The 27,343-nt window shown below is 40.0% G+C and overlaps 1 protein-coding gene across 5 annotated transcripts in view; it reads left to right on the top strand.

The window, feature by feature from the left end:
- tspan9a (tetraspanin 9a) overlaps positions 1-27,343 on the top strand; it is a 154,445-nt gene that overhangs the window by 33,287 nt on the left and 93,815 nt on the right. The window contains exons 3-4 of one of the 5 annotated variants that reach the window (XM_046395299.1): positions 9,152-9,207; positions 11,522-11,587. The exons of 2 other annotated variants lie outside the window; for them this stretch is intronic. The gene's annotated coding sequence lies outside the window, so the exon portion shown is untranslated. The remainder of the gene's footprint in view (positions 1-9,151; positions 9,208-11,521; positions 11,588-27,343) is intronic. 2 more of the 5 variants (XM_046395301.1, XM_046395298.1) reach the window with 2 other exon arrangements.

Genomic DNA, 27,343 nt, shown 5'->3' with positions numbered 1-27,343 from the left:
CTTATTTATCAAATATTGTCCAAAACATGTAGATATTATCATCACTCTGACATGACTTTCAGAAATCTTATGCTTCCTTCTTGGTTCACCTTCCATTCACATATTGGTACAATATTATTAGAAACCAGCGTTAAAAGATTAACCACAGATTCCCTTCCACTACTAACATCAGTAATACACCAGATTCTTTTCAACTCACTGGCTCATAATATGTTTCGAGCATTAGAATCCCTACACCATATAGCATTATTTCTGCTCTGTCTGTTATTCAAGCTCTTTAATTCTACTTCCTTTTACATGGTTTGTGTTAATTAATGACTACTAGGTTTGCCCTCCCAACCCACACATGCACCTCCACATACACCTGTTAGCTTCCCACACCTATATGTAGCACTTGGCAAGGAATCCTGTGCTTCACAGAAGTGATGCATCCATAAACAGCCAAATCCAAGTTAGGCTTTAAACAGGACTTTTGAATACCTGAATTTTAATTCTTAAACTTGTTTGTGTACTGAGCTCATGCCTTAGTTACCAGGAAAGGTCAAATTTAAGTTAAGAGTTTTATAAAAAAAAATTTTTACCCTGACAGAGAAGCGGTATAGAAAATGGATGGATGGATAATTCATATTTCAGTAGATTAACTGTAAAAAAAAAAAAATAATAATAATATTTTTTAATTAATAATTTGTTATTATAAATTTAATGGTACAAGTTCAATTTAAGCATAGTTCTGTTATGTGCACATAAGGCAGTTATTAAGCATTAAACGGAGCTATGCACCACAAGGATTTCATCTGCACAATGACATAACTACACTCTGTGGACCAAAGTAATGTGGGTGAAATAGCGATCAGTGTGAGTTGTCTTTCCCCTACACTTTGTCCACGCCCTTTAGTACTACTGTGAAACTGTGTCAAAGGCCATTTTATAGGTGATCTGTGCACATAATCCCCTCTCAAGATGTGTAGGGCATTAAGAGGAGAAACTATTGAACTGTTTTAGGCTGTTATGTCTGAATTTGACATCCCTACTGTGTTTTTCTTCTCTCTACTGTAAAGGGACATGACTGTATGACAACCATTTTTTTGCTAATTATGTTTTCTAAGCACATATTTCATCTGCTGCTCACTGTTCCCTATCCACAATTATCATAGTACTCCCTGCTCATTGGGCCCCCGCTTTAATTTTCTATAACTGTACTACCAGCTTGTCTATTACCATCGTTTAAAATGAGGGGAAAGAAATGAAATAATAGAGTTTTATCAGCTTTGTATAAATCCCGTGTGGCATTGCTTAGAGCAGACAGAGACTAAAAATTTGCCTGAAAGATATGAGCCACATTCTTATATAAAACCGATGTGTTTTTCATCGTCCTTTTACAATCTGATCATCCGTTTTCCACTCACTTTATCCTGCTGCCAGAGAAGGCAGGGCATGGGCAGAGGCTCTGCATGTTTAGCAGGGAAGGAACAAGATGGATATTTTTTTGTCTTTTCCTTTCCCATGAAAACTGTTTATGTGTTGCATCAAAAAAAAAAACTGTAAGTGAATAGGCTCATTCAAAAGTGTAACTGAGGCAAATGAAATCAATCATACCTCAAATGTCTCAGATTCTTTGGAATCTCAGGCAGCCTTTGAAGTCCTGAACTCAGCAAAGCAGAAGACTGTGAACTTTGCCGACTGGTGATGATATGCCTTTGTCACTGATGAGATGGATTTTGTTAGGTCATGCATGATGACAGTTCACCCCAGTAGCACTGGAGCACTTGCTCACTTCCCAATCCCTCTGTGCACAGTGGTGTCTGTTGAGTGTGTTTTCAAAAATTTGTGTGTGTGTGTGTGTGTGTGGCTTGATGGGTGCACAGCTGCACCTCTCCCTGGCATGGGTGGGTCCTAACAGATGCTGTAGCGTGTCTGTGTGCGTCCGGGGGGGGGGGGGGGGTGGAAGAATTCTGGCAAAGTGGACACTGCAGATGCCTCTGATTGCATGGTGGATCAGCAAGGAAATTCCTCCTGGACGAGGACAGAGGATCAACAGCTAGAGACTGCCAGGCCAATCTGGCATGGCTTGTGTAGTAAATACAGGAAAAACGTATCTACACGGTGGATGCAGGCACGTAGGAACACACACCACGGACCTCAGATCTGGGTCCATTCCAAACCCCTGGTGATGAGTCTACATGGTGACCGCTGTTTATCTACTGGCTGAGGTGATAATCTGCTCTTGTGACTCCCCCGAGACTCTAAACCTTCTCTTGTGCATTAGAGTCACGGTTGGCCAGGGCCACAGGGGATATCAGTATGGAGAAGATTAGTTGTTGAAGCAGGGCCGCAGGGAAAGATTTGAGTACTTTTGGGATTCATCCGACCTTCGAGAAATCTGCAGGCTTCGGTCTTTAGATGCAGCAGTGTGTGAGGATCAATAGAACTGGCATTTAAAAGGAATCTTCTTGGCATTTTCTGCTATAAATTGCTTAAGTGTTTTGACCTATCTTAAGACTTCTTTAATGCAAGCAGTATACACCTAGAGTAGTCTAATTGTCCTTTTGCACACATCATGTGCCTTAGTGTCAGGGAAACATGGAGCTGACAACCAGTGATGCAATTTCTGGGTAGGACCACAGCCTGAGGAGTGTATGCTGGGTCTTATAGGACGGGATGTTTGGTGCTTCACAGTTGGCAATAAATTGTGAAAATAAAAGCAATGTCAGCTAACGTTGCGTGGGCTGAATTGGCATTTGACATTAAAAACGTGACAGTGGTTTGGAACAACTTGCAGCTGTGGAGGAGCTAACATGGATCAATAGTTACACTCTCTCATTTGCACATCCCCTCCCCCCACACCCTGCCTTCCTGTGCGCGCACACACACAAACACACACACCCACACCTGGGAGAGCAGGTCTGCATTTATAATACATTTGTATTGTTACTGAATTCAGTCAATAGCACTGGGTTGTTAATTAACTCAAGATACATGTGGAATGAGTGTGTGGCATATATATCTGACATGCACAGATGTGTGTTCCACACAAATGACTCCACAGAATGGGATTTATGGATTTGGACATCATGTCATTACACAAGACATTTCAATTGTTATAATAAGTTTTTCTATTTCACTTGTCATAGCTTGGTATCCTTTTTCTGCTTCTTTGTGATTTGATTTTGCATTCTGGATCCATCTGTTTATTTAACTCCCACATACAAACACATCTCAGACACAGAGACCATGGAGAATTAAGAAAAAGGGGAATGCCTGAAAACAAACAAACAAAAAAAATTTCTTCCAATATCTCATTTTAGAAAACATACCTACCTTGCAGAGGGTTTTTCCTCAGAGTTTACAGCACAATTCACTGACCCTGACATACCTTGGTTTTGAGCACAGAAGGTGTGGCTAATATTTTACTTCTAAATGTGGAGACACATAAGAAAACCATAAGCTGTAAGATCGTAATCCTTTCTGACAATGTGTCAACACAAATAAGCTTCAGAAAGCAGTAACGTTGCAAGGCAATTTAATTGGATTTCTTTTTTCTGTACACCCTGAGTGTCAACAAAGGGAGAATGGAAAGCATTTAGCACTTAAGCAGCTCTTTCTGTCTTGATGACAAAGCACAACCTTGCTGTAGGGTGTACAGGCCGTTCTTAATGTTTGGAGATTTGTTTTCCTTTCTTTTCCCATTGAGAGGCTAATCGTCGATAATCACAACAAGCCTGCCTGAGGGCCTTCATACAGTATCTCCCTCTTCTGCTAACATGGTTCACTCTGTGCCACATGTCTCACAAACTGATAACCATCTGTTCCGCAGCCCTGGATATTCTGCTGGAAGCATAAGATTGTTTTGGAGGGCAAGCATTATCTTATAAACAGAAAAGGTTATTGTTTTCTTACAAGATAAAGTTGTGAAGTGTGTTTAACCAGTTTGTCAAGCCAGTTAACCATAAAAATCTCTGTTCAATTAAGTTTTATTCCTTGTCCTTGTTTGTGTCTTGTGCTTTTTATGAGGAAATCTTTCTTGAAAGGAAGTTTTTAATTGGCTCGTTTTATTTTTAATCAGGCTCCTGTGGCCCCATCCATCTTCAGTTCTTGGCCGTCTGAAGAAGCCCACATATATTCTGAATTCTGCAATGTCGCACACACACACACACACACACACACACACACCTCACATACAGAAAAAAGACCAATCTTATTAATATTACTCTCATGGGCTATATTAATATAATTTGTCATGGGCCCATCAGCTCAGTATCCGTCTATTCTACAGTGGCTGCTTAGAAGCATGAGTGGCAAAGACGCATAGCTGTGGTGGTGATTTGTCCCCCCATGGCTTTGTGTGTTCAACTGCCAAGCTTTCACAGATAAATGGTGCTGTATGGGTCGACAATCAGGCTGATGAGATGGAGCAGAGCTGTCATAACTCACCAGCACACAATGAACCATGGCCCACAGCTGACCCCTGAACCCTTTCTTATAGCGATTGTGTACTTGTACGTGTGTGTGTGTATAAGTGTGTGTGTGTGTGTGTCCAGTGATAGAGGCAACGTCTCAATACACAGCGAATGAAAGTGTCAAGGCACTATAGTCATTTTAACTGACTATTAAGAAGAGCTGATAAATTGTGGCTCAAGGTAAATTAATGAACTGTTGAAACCAATGCCTGCTTCCTACGTACTGCACATGAAGACAGAGATTAGAAATTCAAACATGTAGTAGCAAACTAAATAGAAACAACGCCATTATTGCAATCACACTGACAGCCCAAACTCTCTGTTCTATTGCCATTTAAAGATGCTCTGTACTGTAGCTATGCTGCCAGCGTTTTCACATTCCGTGTAGAAAGTAATTGTGCGGTTAAAATGCCCATTTAATTCTGTCCAGCCCCTTATAATACAGCCTCTGCAGGAACCTCCTGGCTTGTATCTCATCACTCAGCAATGCCACACAGTTTAGCTCACTGTCGGAGCCAACAGTAACTCTCCAGCAGCCCCCCAACTTGATTTCCATACACATCTGCCTGCAATCAGAGCCTGGCCAAGCCGCCCACAGTCTTGAATTACATAGCCATTCACTCTGATAAGTACCTGAACCTTAGTTATGCAGACTGATGGAAGTCATGTAGTTTCCATACTGGGCTGAAAATGCAGTAGTGTAAAGTATAGCAAAAGATAAGCCGTCTGCTTCAGGCCAAGATCCCTCTGTTTCCGTTTTTCATTTTCAAATCCCTGTGGTGCCAGAAGAAACGTGTGTGTGTACTTGTATGTATGTGCATTGCACTGAAGAACATGCTTCCTCAAGCATCCATGCTGCTTGTACGCTCCATGGAACAGGATCTGTTTTGGCTCCTTTCCAGCATTCCTGGGCAGAGGCGTCATGTCCTTCGTGCCCTATCCTACTGTGAACGATGGGGTGAAGAGATGAAACTGGGTGAGACCGAGGCACGACAACAATGTAAAGAGATGGGGGGGCAGAGATTTCGATCTCACCGACGCAGCTGTCGAGGATTTGGAACGTGAAGCGTTATCCCCTTTGCCGTTATAGCGAAGGATTATGCCAAGACAGCACTTAGAGGCTTCAGGTCTGACAAACTTTGTCATGGACAAAGAAGAAGATGCAGGGAGGGAGTGATGTTAGGCTGACTGACTGACTTCCTGGTAAGAAAAAACAAAACAAAACAAAAAGCAGCATAGAACACACACCATTCACTAAAACCATTTGAAAGAAACCCCAAAGCCAATCATTTATTGTATCTGTTGCATATTGAAAGAAAAGGGCAAACTATGATGACACAGGGACAATAGAAGAAGTCCCATTGACCCGTATAAGAGGAAATCAATTGAACAAACCCCACCTCAGTTCATGTTAATACTAATGGTGGTCTAGATCCAGAACACACCAGGCTTAGCCTTGAGACATTTTTTGGGAACTCACAAGATTTAGAGTAGCCAATCAACATCAATTGAATGACCTAAAGGAAGAAATAAATGAAATCAACAACAGATTTAAAGAAGGTGAAACTCACATTCATACTAACTTAAAAACTAAGCAACTGAAAAGGACAAGGCAGACTTGGAAGGTGCATGGAAGATGGCACCACTACAACAACTTTGTTGGAGAACCCCCTGAAGTAACATTTTGATTTTGATGCTTCTAATTACCTACAAATGGGACTTCAAATGAACTTACACAGCTCTTACCAAGAGATGTATGGGCATACAGCAATGGGAAAAGTAGACATAAATTAACAGTGTACTGCTTCAAGCTACAAGGAGAAGCTCCAGTCTTTTAGATGCTCTCCACCCTCAAAAGAAATTAAAGACATGACAGGAGGTGGATTGAAAATAATACTAGAGGAGCAGTATATAAGACAGGTCTGAGGTACTTTTACGTTATTGGTTTTGTATTTTTCATATTGAACAAATCTACCCAATTTGATTACTAGTGATTTAAACGAAAGATAACACAAGCATCTCGCTGTTTTCAGTATCTTCACTGGCTCTCTCCTTTGTGTGAGACAGAACCATCCTTCAGAGCTTCCACGTCACTCTCACAGTACTAAGGTCCATTTTGAAAGAATCACTGAAGTGTGTTACTGATATGTTTTTGCTGAGAAGGCTTTTCATTTGCTATACAAGTGACAAAGGAGGTGCTGCACAGCCTTTGAATGAACCAAATTTGTGTACCTTCCCTTAATATCAACAGAATCCCTAGTCTTGTTAAAAAGTTAGAGAGAGAGAAACAACATAATGTATTTACATGGAACCCACCTATTATAGCTCAGGAAAGAAAACTTGCTGGAGATGGTGGGGTTTTTTGAATATTACTCATCATATTCTTGGGACTGCAGTATATTAAATTCCTTCTGTTAGAACATCCACAAGGTTACAGAGAGTGTACTTGATATTAAAATTTTGCTTAGGTTTGATATACTATACCAAGGCCAGTCACCTGTGGACAGGACTTATAGTACAACCCTAAGTCCAAAAAAGTTGGAACGCTGTGTAAAGCATAAAAAGAAAGCAAAGGCCAAGAAAACGGAATGTGATAATTTGTTAGTCTTTTTCACCATATACACAGTTGAGCCCTGGACAAAGACAATATATGTAATGTTCAAACTTCAATTCAGTAATTTTTGTAAATATTTGCTTATTCTGAATTTGGTGCCAGCAACTTGTTTCCAGTGAGAAGAGACAAGGACAATGAAAGCCTGGGAAAGTTGTGAAGTTGTGTAATGCTCACTGGTAATGGGTGATAGCATGATGAAGCTGCAAGTACACAGATTTCAGTCATATTGTGGTATATGGGTCAATAGTGCCATTAAATCTAGTTATTCTGCAAATAATGAACTGTACTTTTGCTTTGTGCTTGAATATAACTATTTGCAAAAATAGATAGCTAGATAGATACATACATAGAAAATGCAGATATCCAGCAGCTCACATCAAAAAACAAACAACTCTTCAACTCATAAAAATAAGCCTAAATAAATAGTGTTAAAATAGTGTTAAAAACAGGATAAAGGATATGATATGAAAGAGTAATTACAGGAAAATTATAATCCTTTTTAATACTTACAATAAAAACTAGTGAGAGAAGGACTGATTGATTTATTTAATCATTTTTTATCAGGTAGTCAGAATAAGACCACTTTTCAAAGAGAGGCCTGCGGACAAAAAATAAAAGAAATTACAGGAACACAATCAGCAAACACCAAACAGCAAAGAGGTGATTAAAACAATTACACAAATCATTGGAAATATCAGAAAGCAGAGATTTAAAACAACCAAGGGGAATACAAGTTTCTAGCTTGAGTGCAATTTCAGTTTGAGTGGAGTTTATAGCTCGTTCCATTTAAAAGGTGCATGATAACTGAATGCAGATCTGCCAACATTTGTGCAAACATAAAGGATATCTAAAGTTAGAGGTAGGTGACCATGTCCTGTGGTTATCAGTTTTAAATGACAGAAGAGAAGTGAGGTAGTTTGGAAGTTTCTCTAGAAGAGTTCTATAAGCGAGTAGCATGAGATGACTGTTTTTATCTTGACTGTAACGATGACCATCCAACTGATTGATACAGGAGCAGTGATTAATCTGATTAAAGTAATTGGAGGGGAAGGAGGGGAAACTTATCCAGAGTCACTTCTATAGATGATTGACTTTTGGATTACCCCAAGGGCCGTGTTAACGCAGCAGAGTCAGCAGCATGGCAACTGCAATACACAGTAGATTTCTTACACCTGCCTTCACACACAGATACACACATGCACGGCTGTGACACATGGACTTGAACCTCAAGGCTTAGCCAAGGAACAATCAATGACCTGTCAGCTCTGTAAAATGAAGGAGTGATACCTTCATTGTACTTGGATGTGTTTCGTTCCACATCCTGTCATTTCAATTTCGCTGTCCCTTCCCAAACTGCACATGCAATAAAAGATTAAGGATTGTAGGGTCTCAATTTATTCAATTGTGCAAAAGCAGATTGAGCGTGGAATGGATGGAACGCTTTCTGCTGTATGTTGTTACCCTGTTAATCCTTACAGGGTGTTAAACCTAGGATGGCATTATTCATGGAAGCACAGTAATGGCCACAAAAAAACCCTAAACAGTCTGCTCAGTAAATGGACTTTTTGGCATCTCTTCCTAAAGAACTACTGAAATCAGTCCAATCAATTAAGTCAACAGCATAGCCTTAACACTGTCGGCCAACTGTTGTTAGTTTTTGTGACTGTGTACGTTGTTTAAATGTACCTTTTACATTAACATTATCCAGAGCCAAGTATTACCTCCAGTAGCACTGTGTTTTGTGAACGCTTGCTGGAAATCCAGCTGTTCTCAGCTGACTTGCTGATGTGTGCCAACGCTGGCCAACACCGCCTCATTCACAGCTGTGTTAGCTCAGCGCACACCGCAGCTGCAGGACTCTGCTCTCTCCCATGAGACAGATGATACCTCGTTACCACACGCAGCACAGCAGCGGCTTTTCTCTGCCTCTCCCCCTTCTTTCTTATTAAAACAAGGTTATTTGTTTTCACAGTCCTCATTGCAAGGCCACATATTGTACTTTTCTTCTGTCAAAAATGGATACTTGGAGTGCCTAAAGTGTTCCCCTGAGTTGAAAACTTGATCTTTTTTTTTTTTTTAGATTCTTGATTTGTCTCAGCCTTGCAAACAGAAGACTGTGTGTGCTGAAATACAAAGGTCAGTTTTTTCCCTTGTCGGATCTTAACCCTTTGACTGTCATTTTGAGTCACTATATCTCATTGAAAAAAGCCTTATTGAGCCATCTCTCTCATTCAGTCAAGGTATGCTATGCTAATAATAATAATAATAATAATAATGATAAATAAAATAACATAACATGAAAAAATACAAAAATAATTTTTACATTGTTTTTTTCTTGGAGTGAACATCAAAGGGTTAAAGAATGCTGTTCAAATGCATGTATGCCTGTCAGGATTACTAGCCATCATCATGGTTGCAGCATACATCTGAGCACATGCACTCCTACACACATGCTCCATGTGCTGTATAAACAGGTTAAGGGGCCACAGATGGAAAATATAGCTTGGAAGTGAGTGATTACATCTCAGTCCAAATTACAGTCTGTTTATAGCTGTAGGACCATTTCTAACTCTGCTGTTTGATGCCTGATGACCAGAAACCAACATGCATCCGCTGAGCATGACTTACTGTGGAAATATTGTTCCATCGTGCTGCTAAATGAATGCTGACAGCCATCTTGTTTTCTTTCATGGCCACTGTTTAGGTTTTACTGTCCAGTTGGCTGTCCATAGTGCCCTAGGGAATAGGTATGAGGCAAGCTCGTAATGATGTAACGTAATTACATTTGTCTTGTTACACAGAGCGTCAATGAAGCCCCAATTAATTCTGGCTACTAATGGAAGGAACATACTGTCTTGTTTTTGCCTGCTGTGTCACTCCTTGGTTTGTTCTGGATTCATTCTGTACAGCGGGTGGCACATTCTCGCTCCATTGATCACTCTATTTTTTTTCTCTTCTTCTTGTTTTTTCTCTGTTTCCTGATAATCTATCAGTCCTTACGCTCACACACAACCATTGTTCCCCCGCATTTACCGTCTGTTTGTTCCTTTCTCCTGTTGTGCCTCCCCACCCAGCCACACAGTGCTTTTCACTCTTTGTCTGGTTGCATCCTTTGATTTTCTGATAGAAATTGAAAACCCTAAAGCCAATTTATTCTCTCCCATCCTCACCTTTAAGTCCTTCAGACAATAAATGTGTTTATGATGACGAGAAATTCTAAAAAGGTGTGGAAAAAATTGTAGGGCTAGGTAGATAATTCTGACTAGCGCGTTTAAGTTCACACTTGGTGGTAGGATACAGTGTGCATGCTCATGGATCCCTAACAATCAGGCTCAGAAAACTCAGACAGTATCCTTGAATGGACACTGACTTTGCAATGTCCTCCAGCTCAGACTTCCTCCTGCATATATATGAACATTTCAGGTCTTCTCAAATCTAAGAAAGACAAGCCTTTCACTAGATTGTGCTGGAAATTGAAGACATATTGAACTACCATCACTATCCTTGTAGAGAACATGACATTGCCATACAGAAATAGCCCTCTTGGCAGTGGCAGTTGCTATTGTCCTTCGGTGGGCTTATGCAACAGCCTCTACGGCAGATCGAGGGAAACTTTAGCCACCATTCCTCACAGAAAATGGAAATGAAAGCAACGGTTGTGCCCTAATAAGTCATCCTGCGGGGGGAAAAGTGACCCCTCTTGTAAGAGATTGAGGCGCTAAATCAGCCTGCAGACACCTCCTGCTCGTCTCATCTGAAGGTGCTCCTGGAGAACCATCATTCATACTTGAGAGCAAGTGTAACACTCTGATATTCTGTGTACCTTGCCTTGGCTGTCTGCGCAGTTCTTTGTGCACTTGGGTGTTTGATCTCAGCGGTGCTCTCGATAAAGTCAGCATTGAAAGATAAAGAAAGAGAATTGCATATGTGCACTGCAACATATGTGAGAAACAGTCAGGCGCATTTGCTTTCAAGACTCACCCATTCGCCTCGACATGTTGCCGCATGCTTCCTTGTAACTTGGCTTTCTGCTGCAGGGCTTTATTGTCTTCAGAGAAATTCAGGCCAGCTGGCCGACCGTCCTGTAAAATCACAGGGAGACAACTTTAGTGTACTGCCGTGTAACGTGCTGTAAACACAGTTTGCCAGAGGTTGCATTGTGGATGCTCTTCAAATTTTAATAAGAACTCCAGTCTGTTCAGATACAAGTTTTTATATTCCTGTTTTATTGTCTGAATAAGCTTGTTTCTTGTTTATGACATTAAAATTCATGGGACTGGGTATACAGGAGGAGGGGAATACAAACTTGTAGGAAAATGCTCAATGGCTGACTGGTTTAATAAATGATAGATTATTTAAATAACAGTAAGTAAATGTAAAAATTAGATTTCGAACCCAAGGTTTCACAGTCAGACAGGAGGACTTACTTGCTTGCTGCTTATTTTTGCAGACTTTTGACCTCTCAAGCCTGAGCTGCAGAAAGTCTCTCTTCTTACTTCTCATCCTTTTAGGAAAGGTAAGATATCTGCTTTCTCCTGACCTACCACTCCTCCATTTGTTGCTACAATGCAGAAAAGAAATTGTGAGCCACCAATTTCCCAGGAGGATTCAACAGCACTCCTCCTGGAACATCTCATGTATATTACTCCAGTTGTTCAACGTGCTACCTTGGATTTTCAGCCTACATTAAAACATTTCTTTACTTTTAGACCAAGTTATTGCCCCAGTGATTGCTGTACACGCCAAGCTGATCAGGAAACAGATGTAGCAGTGGATAATCTTGTCCAGATTACAGTAGGCCTTCATGGAGCCGTGAGGGTGAATCTGTCTTCCTGAAAGTGTGGGGGCCACTCTAATAACCGCCCACAACTCCCTGCTGCACGATACCTACCTCTTCAAAGTGAAGCGAAGCTTAAAGGGGCTAACTAAAATTAGCCAGGTAACAGATAACCTGTGCCTTGAGATCAAAGCAGGGCTGAACTGTCAGGCTTTTCGATGGCGCCTGTGGTGGCAGAGTCAGTAGAATGAGGAATGTAGAGAGAGAGAGAGAGAGTGATGGGCAGAGAGTAAGCAGGACTGCAATGCTATTCATGCAAGGGGATGAGTTTTCAGGAGGCCCTGTATTGAGGTGTAAAGTATCGCTGCAGGAGATTATGCACAGCAGTTTTGAATTGAAGGGGTCAAGGTTTTGCATGTTGCACAGCATGCTATTGCTCCCACAGTGCATGTCTGTTGCCCAGAAACTGAAGCATCCAGTACAAGGCTGTGCAGTCGAGAGAGTGTATACACTTTATAGACAAAAGTATTGGGACAGAGTTTTTGGTGTGTTTGTGTTTCTGTGGCAACTTCTACCCATTCATGCAGTAGAGCAAAAATGAGGTCTGACACTGATGTTGGGCGAAAAGGCCTGGCTTGCAATCTCCATTCCAGTTCATCCTAAAGGTGTTTGATGGAGCTGAAGTCAGGGCTCTGTTCTGGCAAGTCACATTCTTTCACACCAAACTCATTCAACCATGTCTTTATGGACTTTCAGAATCAAAATTCCTTTATTTATCCCCAAAGGGAAATTTGCTTTGTGCACTGGGGCTCAGTCATGCTGGAATAGAAAAGGACCTTCCCCAAACTGTTGCCACAAAGTTGGAAGCATAGCATTGTCCAACATGTCTTGGTATGTTGAAGCATTAAGAGTTTCCTTCACTGTAAGTAAGGGGCCCAGCCCAACCCCTTAAAAACAGCCTCATGTCATTCTGAATTCAATAATAAAGAAGTGTGTCCCATTACTTTTGCCCATATAGTGTATATTTGTGTATGTACTGTGTGTGAGAGAGCGCATTACCAGTATGATACTTCTTTCTAAACCATTCTTTACATCTTCACTTCAGTTGTTCCCAACAGGATATTCAGGCCTATCAGGTGAATTAGTTCTTTTTCTTTTGTTACAACGATCATTAAAGATTAGATTTTAGATTTAGATTTTAAAGCAGATGTTCTTGATAGATATTTTTATATTTATATTTTTTAAAGATATTTTTCCAATTACATTTTTTCAGACAGTTGATCTGTCATTGTTTATGCTGATTAGGTGATGTCTGCTTTTGATTTACTAGTGGCAGAAGCTAGACCTTTCAGCCGTTTATCCATTACTTTTAACCAATAATTCTACACTTCTCTGTTCACTTGCCAGTTCATTTTCTTACACCTTCAGTCACAGTAGGTATTGAAGTGTTACTGCTGTTACTGTTGCTGCTTTAAAAGTCATTATTTCTATTTTTAAAAATTAACTGAGCTACTTCACTATCTTTCCCTATCCATATCGTCACAAGAATTTCTGTGTGGAAGTCACTGCTTTACTTTGCAATACCACAATGTAAAGATACTATACCTATACTAATATCAATATAATTACCTAATGCACTTCAAGTATCTAAAGTGAAAGTACTCATAAATCAGAGTGAACACTTTTAGAGTACATTAATTTGTAAAATGAATCAATTTAATTATTGATACACTGATGTATTATTAAGATTTTAAAATTGTAGCTGCAATTTACAAAGTAACTACAGCCAACAGAAAAATGAAAAGTACATTAAAATTCTACGTCTTTGAGTAAATGTAGTTAGAATTCTCTTCTGCCAGGTCCCGGATGCAGATGCATCTGAGCTACACCAGCACTTTAAAGGTTTTAAGTAGCCTTAAGCCTCAGTAAATCCTTCTTTTTTTTTTTTTAAGATCAAATGTATTTTCCTTGAAGGACCAATACATATAATCATACTATCTTGTTATTGACTTCCTGCTTTAATTAAGCAGTGGCAGCGGATTAGACACTCTACACTCTTTTGTAGCAGATCAAACAACATTTTAAATTAAATTAGTCTTCTGTATTGCTCAAATATAGCAATGAGATAATGCAAATTCCATATTATTCTAATCTTTAACTAAGATTATTATTGTGAATAAAGGATTAAAAAGTAATTATTTTTATGATCATTTGTATTTAATTGAAGGGGCACTTCCCAGCCCTGTTTGCATATCAAAGTGTCTGTATTATTTTAATAGCAACTCAAGACATTGCGAAATCAGATAATAGCATCCACATCTACCGTGTTTCCAGTGTTTTCTCCAGGGAAACAATTGCATTTTCATTTGTTTGTTGTTGACAGTATTTCCTCTGCTCTGACATCTCCAGCTTTTCTGTGGTTCCGTTTTTTTAAGAACTCTTTCCAACAGTCAGAGATTGACTCTACATTTCTGGCACCACCTGTATCCTTCTTGTCCTCTTCTCACCATGGAAGGTTTTAGAGTGTTTCTGTGTAGCAGAAAAACAACTGTGTGAGAAAAAGAGCCTATGATAATTAGGCCTATGAGGTTAGTGTTCAATGTGATTAAATGTGCAGTTAGGCAAAAAACAACAACAGAGCATTTGGAAACAGGGTTGTTTGGCAGTGTGCATGTTGCTTTACACCCATATTCCTTATGTTCTACAGTACCTACAGTACAGTGAATAATCATTCTGCTTTTCAAGCAGCAGTTCATTCAGTTATATTGACGGACAAGGACACATACCAGTATGTCTCATAACCCTCCAGCCTCTCTGACCACCGGTGGCCTTGGAGGACAGTACAGGGAGGTTAACATATTGACAGAGTGTCGGCTTGTGTATATGTATGGATGGTGTTATTGATATCCCTCCTGTTGTGCTTAGTGGCAGATACTGTCTGATGTTATTCCACCAGTGGAGCATTTACATGTTTATTTCCCAAGCCAAACAGCACCACATGCACTTGTGGCCACTGGAGACTTTATATGTCTGTCTTTAATTGGCTATTGATTGACTCTGCCATGGCAGTGAGAGACAATAAATTACTGTCTGCTTGGGCGAAGGAGGTGCAGACAAGTTGAGTGTGGGGGTGTCAGTGTTATTCACTGAGTATCTAATCTGTGGTTGCATTATTTATACATTGCTCATTTTTATTTATGTAGCAAGGACTGGTGACGCAATACGTGATGGAAAGATGGCAATTCGGGCTCCCTCTAGGACACGGTTTATTAGCATAGGTCAGCTTGCATTGGGGCTGTTTGGAAAGATTGTGGAAGCGGACAGAGAGAGGCATTGTATATTTGGAAAGGATGAGCGGTTCGGCTTGGGTTTGAGAACCTTCATTTGACAGTAAATTACTTCACCCACAACACTTCTCACTGACAAAAGAAATAATACAGCTGTACAACTGGATGGATGTGAAACTGTTATTGCAATACAATGATCTGTTTCTCTAAATGAATGTGAATGCAAAAAATAGAAATATGAACATTTTCTTCAGGTTGTACCTGACACACATTTCACATTTGCTTTTCATGGCAGTTTTTTAGTAAAGTACACAGGAAGGATTTTCTGTGAACCAGGAGGGCCATTATTATTCTGCCTCTTCGTGCCTGAGTGGAGACTGATGTCGAGGAGCTCATCAGAGCCTTATAACAAAAATCGGCCATCTTAACCTTTTATTCAGTCTCTAATAAATCCCCAAATGCTATTCTGTCTAAACAAAAAAAATTAACTCATTACTGTTATCAAGTAACATCCACTGTGTAATTAATTATTTCTAAATTTCTTTGACAAAAATAAGATAAACCCATTGTAATACACAATCATACTTGTGCAATAAGTGAGAATGCTATATGATCAGAAAACAAATGGACTAGTGAATGAATCCTTGCTTTAATCTTCTTAAATCTAAACTCTCATTGCACATGCTCAGCTAAGGCAGCCACCCACAGCTCGCACCAGAGCAAAATAAGGCATCACTGACAAATGACCCCACACAAATTCTCCCATACACACACACAAACATTTCAACCTTTTGATTATTTCTTTAACCTGTTCCTTTGTGTGGTCAGACAGTAACTTTGCCTGGCGGAGCCAGAGGAGTCTGTGAGCAGAATTCCTCAGCTCCGTCATCCTCCAGTCATGCTGCTCTTCTAGGCTGGGAACTATCTCAGGAATGTCCCCTCCTGCTGTGTTACACGCATCCAGGTCCTGTTCCGGAAAATACCAGCTGGCTCAGATGGGCTTTGATGTTAGCCTTGCACGTGAACGCCTTTCGTGTGTGTGTGTGTGTGTGCGGATAGTGTGCATGTGCTGTTTGCGAGCATGTATTCATGTTTGTGTGTATGCTGACAGACAGCCAGCTTGGGTATTGATCTGTAGCCATTCCGACTGGAGCCCAAAGGGCAGGCTGTATCATCTGTCAGTCTACTGAGAAGGGCATTACAGCCGCACCGATCTTGGATCACAAATCCCGCTCAGAGAGCTCGAGAGAGGAGGGGCAGGCAGAGAGCAAAGAAAGATAGAAAGATGCTGAAATCATGAAATAAGAGCTGAAAGATAAAGCGTGCGTGCATGTACGTGTGTTTGTGGTTGTGCTTTACCTCTTGAGCGGTACAGCTGCCCTCCATTTACTCCTACAAGGTCTTTGTTGATTGAGGCAAACAGATACTCTTTTAGGACCCATGGCTGAACACTCAGCACTGACCTTTTCACCTCCATGGCCACCCATGTACTTTGCCCCCCCCCCCACACACACACACACACACTCCTCACTGGGTCTCTGGTCTTTCCCCACATCTCTCTCCGCACCTCAGTGACAACACAATTACACACCACTCAGACGGCATAAAACACTTTTCCACATCAACTAAATTACACGCACATAAACAACCTTGTATATAATCTATACACACGTGTGCACAACTCCAGGGAAAAATAATAAACCTTAATCATGTGTGGAAGGTATCGCAACTACACTCACAATGACTGTAAATGTCTTCAAAGGTTGCAGTGTCTCTTTCTAAGATAAAGACTGAAATTAGCTTATTTCAGTGCTCTTTATTCCCTCATACAACCTAAAGTCATTCTTCATTTTATTTCTTTGTTTAAGTGTCATTTTTTCAGGCTCCCTCTGTTAAGGTATTCATTCACAGGCCTCTGGTAAAAATAAAAATCCATTCATTGTAATCATAACTTAGATTGATTTTGATTTTAAGTTGTCTGAAGGCAACAAGCCCCCGTGTTGTTTTGTATAGATATAGACACAGCTGATTGTATTGATGAAATCCAAGGTTGCTACAACCAGTCTTGCGTGACTCAGCTCCGCTATGCTCCTTCACAGTCATTATTCCATCACCCTAAATCTTCTAAATCTGTTCCCACCACACATTTAACATGCTGATGGGTCTCTGTGTGGTTTCAGTTTAAACGTTTCATGACACCAACCTCGGAGTGTGGGTGCTACCGAGACTCGTAAAGTAGGACTGTCGATAATGGATAGACAGAGGCCCATTTGTATTTGTTTGTCTGTTGCCTTTTTCTCCCAGCTAATGCATAAATGAGCTGTTGGTGCACTGACACAAAGGCCTTTTGTGGTAGACTTGGGAAACCACAGATGCTGATAAATGTTAATTACTGTCTAAAGGGGGTATGTTATTATAGTTCCACCTAAAAGTCACATGTCACTTTTGCTAGCTGTCCTGAAACAGGGTTGCAAAAAATCCCTTATACAACAGCTCAAACTTATATGTTACTCAGAACAAAAATATTTTTTTAAACAAATTATTACCTATAAACCTTGTCACTTGATTAATTGTCATGACATCCCATTAATGCCACATTCAGAAATTCTATCTTGTGCTCCTAGTTAAAACACTAGCTGAAAACCTTTGTGCTGCTGGAGGCACTGCCTGAACTACTGTGATAATTTCAGTAAAAATCATTCCTGTTTCCTAGTAGTATGTACCATCATGAGTTTTTAAATGTTGCGTTATCAACCATTTATAAAGTGGGACTTTTTCATTAACGGATTTTACATTAATACTGCATAAATAGGTTCAATTCACTTTCAGTTAGGTTTGGAAAATGAAGGCGTTTCTTATGAGTCACTGTTTTCTATTTCTTGTGTAAATGATTTGCGCTGTACATCTCCAATGATGGATGTGGCTGTAAACTCTAACTTAATAAATTCCTGCTCTATATGTCCCGCCGTAATAACACTTTATGTTATTATGACTTTATGCATACTAGGCTGCATGCCTATAATCACGTGCAGGTCGTATTTCTATATCTTTATGTTTCCTCCGACTGGAATTTACAATCCATTTTTCTTGAGCCTATTATTCATGCTCCCCACTGTTTCAGCTAATCATCTAATTTGCTAAAATGAAAAATGTCTTATATATGTCTGGTAATAATACAGCATGTGGTTTTGTGAAGTAAACACTGATAACAAAAGGTTGCTTCCTTTGGAGGCAGATAACTCATTTTACACATCAGGTTACCGAATCAACACCATCTCTTGCAGGGAGGTATTGACCGAAAACAAGGCTGAGATGAGCGGGAGCCTTTTGTGAGAGCTTCAATAACCACTGAGGGATCAACAAAGATGGCACACATAATCTTATTTGTCACAGAAATGCATGAATATCGATTGAAGAGCACAATACAACTTATCACTTTTAAATTACTCAGCAAACTTCGCTTTAAAAATGTCAATTTTCACACATCAATTCGTTTTCGTCATGCGTTTGCTCGTAAAAGTGCGATTTGCGATGAAAAATATGCTCCTGTCGGGAACGGAGACCAGTGTTTATAATGCAGCTTCATTTTTCAGGAATTTCAGAAGCAGAATAAGAATGAAGGGGGAGAAAGCACACCAGTCCATTAGTATTGAGAAAATAGAAAAGTATTTGAAACTAAATGATTTCAATTTGAAGTCAAAGAGTGAAGTTCTTTCACCTAAAGTTTAATGTGCATTCACCTTCTCTTACGAAAAATAACACATCAAGATCCAACCTATAATGTGTACTGGAACTGAAGGTCCCATCAGCACAATGGAAAAAAAAATGAGCCGAGCTGCAAACTTAAAGGAAATTAAACCCTCTAATCGTTCATATGAAAGCATATCCTATGTTGGACTGCAACCTGTTTGCCATGCTAACTGTTACAGTGTTTTCTCCCCATTTAGTCCTCTTGTGTGTTGATCCAGTTCTTGATTCTCAGTGGAGATAATTAAGAAACGGTGTTTTCAAACTGTAATGGTGAGTGCTAATCTGCTCATGCAATCCTTTATCTCATGTGTAAGTAATTTTGTAAGCTTGTCTAAATTTATTGGTGATATAGCAGAGTGCAGTGCAGTCTTGAGAATAGAACTGGGTTTCAATGGCACCATGACCACAAAATTCCACAGAATTACACGATTATTATCATTATCAGTTAAAAAACCCTTAAAGTAACAAAAGCATTTATAAATGAAAAAAAAAAACATTCTCTAGTCCCACATTCTCAAATGAGAGGATATGTTGCTTGTAAATTTCATATCTTTGGGTTTTGGACCATAAAGGCAATTTTATTTATTTATTTATTTATTTATTATTATTATTTTTTTCAGCTGGATGCTTTCAGCTTTAATTCGTTTTTCTTGTAGTATAACACGGTCTCAAAATGACCTCTCCAACATAATGACAGATATAAAACCTTAAAGTGCTAGGAACAGGCAGGTTTTGTTGGATTAAAGTGTTTGTTTGGTCAGCATCAGATTCTGCAACAGCAGACAGGAGAGACAAACAAGACCGAGGGGCAAAGGGGGGACAGCCCATAAACATTTCTTTTATGCACAGACAAGCAAACAGAAGGCTGTGACGCACAGTAAACCATCAGGCGGAGAACTCGGGTCATCCAGGTTAGGAATCAGATGACTGGCACAGCATACAGAGCAGCTACAGTTTTTACCACTGACCGTTTTGGTTTAGCATGTAAACTTTTCATAATGACAGTTTTGCAGGTGTTCAGTCATAAGCCAGAGAATTGGGCAAACTAAAGTTTGGACCTGATGCTAAAGGAAAAGTCAGGCATCACCAAAGTCTTTAGAATTCCTCACACAATTCCTACCTATTTCAGTCTCAAACGATGATGGTAGACTGGTAAACTGACAGCCAATTGTTTGTTTTTCCTCCAAAGATCTAACCAAAAATGTAATGCAAATCTCTGAGAGAGTAAAACACTTTTGCTAAAATTCACAGCTTTGCTTTAAACTGCTGTGGCCTAGTTTCTTCTGAACCCTCTCTGGTATGTGAATAGATAAATATGTTGTTAGTTACTTAAAAGTCTTGCAAAATAAATAAATAAATAATAAAGTCTAAGGTACCCATAAATTGAACCAGGGTCTTTAATTATTAATGTGAATGGCAAAATATGGGAACTAATAAAAATTACAATACATTTATTGTACTATGAGTTACTGTAGTTGTATTTTCAATGCACTATTGAAAAAAATGTTTATTTTTGCACATGGGCAGGAGTGTTTTTGAAACATAAACTCAACTTAAAATAACTACATTAAAAACATCAGGGTTGGACAGTCTGGCCAAAAAATAATATCATAATCTTATTGAATCACAATCATGATAAAAAAAAATCATAATTGCTACATTTTTTCTTTAGTTGTGAAAGGACATATAAACTATAGCCAGTTTTGAAATAAACCTTACATTTCTCCATTTTCACCATTAAAAAAAAAAAAATAAAGCTAAATATTTCATTAAAGATCTCACATTCTGTTCTTTACAGCTCGTCACCTACGGAAGTAATTTGTTCCATCAGAATAGCCATCTAGTTGGCTACATCAGTCTGTTGCTATCTTCACATAACACAGATCTGTTAGTCAACTAGGTTATGTGAAGCTTGGAAACAGAAGTAAGAGGACATTAAATATCTTTACATCTTTGCTTAAAATGTAGGCTGGGTTTTTTTTTTTTTCGGGGGGTGGGGCTTGGGCAGGATAAAGCAAACCGTTATGTCCTGTGAAGTAATGGAAACACGACTGTGTGTAATAGCAGGTGGGGCAGGTTATGATTCTGCATGATGTCCAAACAGATCTGTGTGTCGCCATGGTGAGATGATAGGGCAGCCATCATGGAGTTGCTGTGTGCTGTTATGTGTGTGTGTGTGTGTGTGTGTAGCAGACTGGTGTTTAATGTGCAGGGCTGGAGGGGTGAGTAAGGATTAATGTGAGATTTCAACCCCCAGTGATCCAGGGTATTTTTTCTGTAGAGGTGCCCTCTGTGAAGCCCTAATGGCGTGTCTGTGCATGTGTGTGTTTGTGTGTATGCGTCTGTGCCTCCTGGTGTATATCTGAACATGTGATGATTACAAACATCTTTCATCCATTCAGCTTAATTCCTGATTCCCACTAAAACTCAGCCTATAAAGTCTCATTCACATCTGTTTGCTGTAAATAGTGTAACTGTTGGAATCAAGTCTGCATCATGAGCTTTACTCCACGTACCCATTACAGTCACTCGGATTGTATGCTCACCTACATGCTAATCCTCTGACAATAGAGACAATCCTCGTATCTTTATCTTATTGCTGGCACAATCTTGCCTGTATCACCGTTGTATATCTAAATGTAATATTCCGATCAGAATAATAACTGATATAATCTCTTTGATTCTTTTTTTGAAATGCTTTCCTGGAAAGGATGTTGACACTATTGTGATCTGACATGCTGAAATTCTTATAAATAAAGGATTATGTAGTGATATAGGTCTGTGGCTGCTTTAATCTTTCACTGGATTGGAGTTTGTGTGTGTGTGTGTGTGTGTGTGTGTGTGTGTCTGTGTTTGTATTGGGGTAGATGTTGGGGGCTGGTAAATTTGAAACAATCACACTCTGAATCCCAGAGGTCTACATACAGACAGACAGATGGGTTGTTTTCAGTCATGCCTTTTAATATTGCCACTAATGCCAAGGATCAACGGAGATCAGAGGCAACCTTTCACCTCAGAATAAAAAAGTCCGTGACAAAGGGAGTCTGACCTGGTTGCTGTTTGTGTTAGCTTGGCTGAGCGTAGTCACCCTGAAATCTCCATGGGTCAACCCTTCCGTCAGTCATACTAAATGATTTTGAAAATTGAATTGTCAGTGCAAACATGTTTTGAATTCTTGCCTTATATATTTTACAGACATTGCAACTGTATCTTTAAGGTTGGATAAAGAACACAGCCACTGCAAAAGTAGCTACTGCATCTGAACAGTTGTTGTTTGCAGAAAAGAAAAAATGATGTCCTCTTTGAACATATTGCAACTTGCTTATAGTCATGTGAAGTTTGGTAAACTCTACCTAACCTAAGAAAGGCCGTATTTGTTGCATGCCCAAGACCGGCTCCTCTCCATGAAATTCAAACTTGAAACAGTCTCGTACACCGACCCCCGCCCGTCACTTTCACACTCTCCACTTCATAAAGGGACAGTACTTATGGCAGTGGCTCAGCCATAAATCACAGGGTGTGCAATTCTCCAACATTGACAAAATTCCCGGGGGAACGAGACTGCAATTGTGTTGAAGTTGAAATATGTACACTCTTCATATTGCTATCATGAGTTGCTGAAGGTGCCAGAAATGTGAGTCATGCATGAGATTCTGGGGCCAGATGTAGATCCACACGGCGAGGTTCTCTCCTGAGCACCAGGCTTAGGTGTTTGCCAGGCCCTTTCAGCACCGTGAGGGATTCACACACTCTGTTTATGAATGGGAAGATATAGGTTTCTGTTTTCTAAAAGGCAGCTTTTCCTCACCACTGTCACCAAGTGCTTGCTCATGGGTGACAGTTGGGTCTCTCTATATTAAAGACTAAAGTACATTCTAGACCTTCTTGACATTGTATAAATGATTTGAATTGAACTGAAGAATAAGCTTTGGAGTGGGGTCACCTGCTATACTATGTGCACATTCTCACAGAACATGTGTACTAATGTTTTATGTGTCATTTCTTTGTTGAGGCAGTTGCCCCTATTAGAGTGAGAGTGATGATAAGGTGCAGTGAGCTTTTCTCGTCCCTTGCAAGGCTCCCTTTATCTGGAGATCATCTATTATCCCAGCCTTAAGAGGATTACCACATGTTATGACATTAAACTGGAAGCACAGTTATCATCTCCTTCTGATGACAAGCCTTCTGCCGCATAAGCAGACTACAAGCAGCTGTACATTACCGAGCACATATATCAGGAGAAATGGGTGCTTGCAGTTCACTGCAGCCTCACTTTACCTGGGATGTTTGATTCATGATGTTATGTAAACAGATTTCCATGCAGCACAATCAGTGTCAGTCATTTGTTTTACTCTCCTTACACATGCATACGTTCTAAAATAGGACTGTGTAGTTATTTAGATTTATGAGGCGCGCCCACTGTTGTATCTCTGCGGTGCACATCACATCAAGGTTCTTCCTTCGCCTCCTGTGCCTGGTCAAAGCATCATGCATACCGACACATTTGTTTGTGTTCGTATCCCCGTAGAGCTGATAGAGGAAGACAGAAAGGGGAGAGATGAAAGGGTGGAGTGCAGGGATAAAAGTGCGATGAGAAATGAAAGAGAGGCAGAAGAGGGAAAACCAATTGGAAATTGTAGACTTTTTATTTTAGTTAGGAGCGTGTGTGTGCTCCATTTTCTATGAGCTGCCACATGCATTGGAAGTGAAACTCCAGTTGGCCACTAGAAATCCATTGTGATATCTGCTTTTTTTCCTTTTTCATTAGTGTGCAATTGTTTTCAGGTCATGTATTCCTGTCTTCCAGGTGGACCTATTATTTTCTTCCTTCATATTACTCCGTTGTGAGAAGTCCTCCTCCAATTGTTTGCTCCTTTTTTAAAAGATGTTAATGTTTATCTTGTGGCTTGCGAACAAATGCATAAAAGAAAAACAACAAGAAAATAGCTGCTAGTATTTCTATGTATAATGGTTTGGTTTCTCCTTGGCAACCTTCGAAGCTGAGCACCTGGCATGCAGCACACACTAAAGTGTCCTCAGAATTTATCTGGTCCCACACCCTGCAGTATTCATCACAATGTAAAATGCTGCACCTCTGCAATACATCACAATCCGGCTACAGGGCCGCCGTAAATCAAAACTACAATGCCCTTGACATCTGCATTAGGTCCATAAACCTCTTTTTCTTTTTTTTATTAGGTGGACAGTGCCAGATCCTTCATGAACACAGCATCGTGTATGTGTGTGAATGTACCGCACATACGTGTGTGTGTGTGTGTGTGTGTGTGTGTGTGCGTTGAACTGTGTCTGTATGTAAAGCTGTGGGCAATTGTGAGGGGAGTTCTGGGTAGTGTGACAGCAGGTGGAGACTGTCTGTGTCTGTCCCTGGACTGACTAAACAGTGATTTATGTCCTCTGCTCAGTGGCTTTGGTCAAGGCTTGGTGTGGTCTTGGCACTGCTCAGCCAGACATCTTGATGAGAGTCATGTCTCCTCTGTTAGAGTGTTCTACCAGGCCCTCATATACATGCACACAGTAACAGGCAGTGACGGCCACACCTGTGTATGATTTGTGCTATGTTTACAGGGATCAGGCACACGCACAGACACGTGCTAAAGATGCTTAACTGTCTTATGTGAAAAACTATTGTGGATGCAGTATTGGGGTATAATTTCAACAGACGACCATTTAAGGAGTGTGTGCGTTTGACTTTTAGATTGGCCCAACAGTTTGAAATCAGTGGCGAGCCTCAGTTGTGTCCAGCTGGCTCAGATGGGTCTGGCTTCCACACATGAAACAAATCTGTGTGTGCAGCACGTCTGAGATCACTTTGTTGTTGTCTCCTCTCCTGTACCGCTGAGATATCTTGACTGAAACTAATGTTTTATGAACTGATGTCTTAACACAGAAAGTCCTTCACCTCCCATGGAGAACGGAGCTCTTTAAAAATCACTGAGCATGAGTTCTTTACAAAAACAGATTATTCTCTCTCATGTCATTTGTATGCTTCATGGGATCTTGTTTTCTCTCTGGAGATTACAGAATACCTTCCATAACTCTGCTGTGACTGTTGTCAGCCCACCAAATAGCCCATAGAGGTACAAGCAGCTGAATAACTGCAGCAAGCACAGGGTGCAGCGGCTGTGGTGCTGGATTAAATACAAAGCCTGGGGCATATGGTATAAAATGCTCCAAATTGATTTGGCCTGTGCTGTTTAAATGGAGAATGCTGATAATACCTTTTCATTAACACAGGTTCATTGCCTGCATATTTGGTGGTAGTTCAGCCCATTAGACAGGAGGTAGTTTCATTCACTTTGCTGATGCATGTCAACAAGGGTTGCACAGATATTTTATTTGCATTGTGTTCAGTGATAGTAAGTTTGAAGCACTTGTGCGGGTTTGCACAGATGTTTTTGGATTGATTTTTTTTTTCCCATTTGTGTTATTCAGAATCACAGCAAACCATGGACAGATTTTTAGAGAAAATATTGAGGCATGAGAGACATGAGCTGCAGCAGCAGAGAGGGCAGAGAAAGAAAGAAGCAATTATAGAAAAATATAATTGTATAATTTAGAGTGTTGGAGCTCTTGTAAGACCATTTTAATGTTCTTAGTCTGAATCTCTCTTATTATTTCCTGTGGAGTTGCTTCCTGTTTGCGTTACATGTTGGATGTAACGCAAACTGCCTAACTTAACTGCCTAAACTGGATTACTTGTTTCAACCTAATAAAAGCCACCTATTCGCAAGGAGATGCATATGAGATCATTAACATATACTGACTCTCCCAAAATGTAACAATGCCTGATCTGTCCCATTTCTGGGGTTCAAAGTTACTTGGAGTAAAAAGAGGAATTTTGCACTGTGGATCTTCAAGTCCGGCTGTCATAAAACAGCAGACCAAAGTATAACAAATTTAGCAGTTTCAGTTGTCACTGTAAAGAATATTAATACAGCTGCCAACAGCGTGTCATTAGAGCAGCACCATGCTGTGTCACAAATAAAGAGGGAACAGTCTGAGTGAAATGAGTTGCTAAAAAACATTGTGCTCATGCACTTACAAATGACAGATTATTCAGCATGAGGTTACACTGTCAGGTGCAACAGAGAATGATTATATGCAGCGACTTCTGTAAAGACCCTGAAGCAGCTGTTGGATCGAGAATATTTTTGTTGTAATTTTTGAAACTGTGGAAATTGGCGTGTCAAAATATACCTATAAAAAGCAATTTCATAAAGCGTGATTATGGTAAAGTGAATGAAGTTATTTTTTATTTTGACTTGATTTCATTAACAACATGTTGTTCAGATGAAAGAGCTGCTTTAGTGATGTTGTACATCATCGTTAAATTTAAAGATATAATATGTAATATTTCTAAACTGAAATGTCTAAGGTTGTCTAATCTTTAATTATGTGTTTTGTATTTTGAGTTGCGTACTTACATTGTCCCAATTGTTTACAACAATGTTCAAATCCATAGAACTTTGTAATTGTAATCAAGCTAACTGTACATTTACTGTCTGTTGCTGTAACCAGGAGTGCAGGGCCCCTTGAAGACATCACACTTCTTAATTCAGAGTGAATTAATTAGAGAAAATGTTAAGAATGAGAAAATTGGTGATTGTGTCAAGTTTACTGGTATGTGCGTAAAAACAGATCACTTCTACGTTTGGTTTTACATGAGGCCCAATGTGTGTGTGTGTGTGTGTGTGTGTGTGTGTGTTTCTCTGCCATAAGAGTATCTGCTACTTCACTTACTTGTCTGTCTGTAACACGGACGCTCAGTGTACAGAGCTTGAGGTCTTATCATTCTACACAGTGTTCATCTCGACCACCTACCAGCACCATGCCACACTGAACTTACACAACTGCCACACACACACAGACACCAGCTCTCCTCTCAGGGCTCTCAGCAGGCCTGCCGCCAGTCTCCTCAGCGGTCAGCCAATCAGTTACTGCTCTGTAGTTTATATCAGACAGAGCTACCCTCATTGGCTGACTCAGATGCAGATAGCAAGGCTTGCGGCAGCGTTTTGGGAGAGCTTCTCTCAATTGTTTTGTTGCAGAATCAGACAACCAGTATTCAGGACAGGGCTGTTTCATTAGAGTAATGCTCCACCATGTTGAGAGGTTTCATTAGCTAAATGCACCCTTTTTTTCTCTGATCATGTTAGTAAAATCAGATCAGTCTGTATCATCAGCTACCCTTTTCACATGAGAGGATCTCCTGCTGTACCTAATATTTGGAAGTACGATTGTTGTCTCGTGAGATTTTGTCCAACCCTTTGTGTCTCCCTTTTTTTTGCTCTCTCAGTTGCTCTCTTTTTCTCATTCAAACACAGTTTGCTTCCCCCACAAAGATGTGCAAGCCAGATATATCAAAAATTGCTTTTTCTGGTGCCTCCGTTCATTTTGTATTCCATACACCACTACTTGTGTGTTTGTGTGTTTCCTT

Source organism: Scatophagus argus, chromosome 7 (assembly GCF_020382885.2).
Source record: "Scatophagus argus isolate fScaArg1 chromosome 7, fScaArg1.pri, whole genome shotgun sequence".
NCBI classification, from domain to species: Eukaryota; Metazoa; Chordata; class Actinopteri; family Scatophagidae; genus Scatophagus; species Scatophagus argus.
Note: the sequence above shows the minus strand (reverse complement) of the source record. Positions and strands in the feature narration are given on the sequence as shown.